Below are 284 nucleotides of genomic sequence, written 5' to 3'. Positions count from 1 at the left end.
ATTCCTTCTGAAAATCATGGTGTATGTAGCTCATGTGGTTTACATCTTTCCAGGCCTGCTTTGCAGTCAAATCCCGTGTGGTACGAATTTGCTGCTAGATTTGATACCTGCTGTAGAAAATTGTACATCTTTCTATGAAATACACTAAGTACGAAATGAGGATGAGATCCATGGAATACTTTTTAAGAACGAAGGAAGAAGGACGGCCTGAAATCCCGTGTGATACGAAAAACACCCAAATTTCCTTCGCAGCAGATTATCACTACAGTACACCGTTCATTTGT

The sequence above is a fragment of the Elephantulus edwardii genome, unplaced genomic scaffold (genome assembly GCF_000299155.1).
Source record: "Elephantulus edwardii isolate Elephantulus edwardi_28Jun2011 unplaced genomic scaffold, EleEdw1.0 scaffold00641, whole genome shotgun sequence".
Lineage (NCBI taxonomy): Eukaryota > Metazoa > Chordata > Mammalia > Macroscelidea > Macroscelididae > Elephantulus > Elephantulus edwardii.
The sequence above is the reverse complement of the archived record's forward strand: the minus strand, read 5'-3'. Positions refer to the sequence as shown.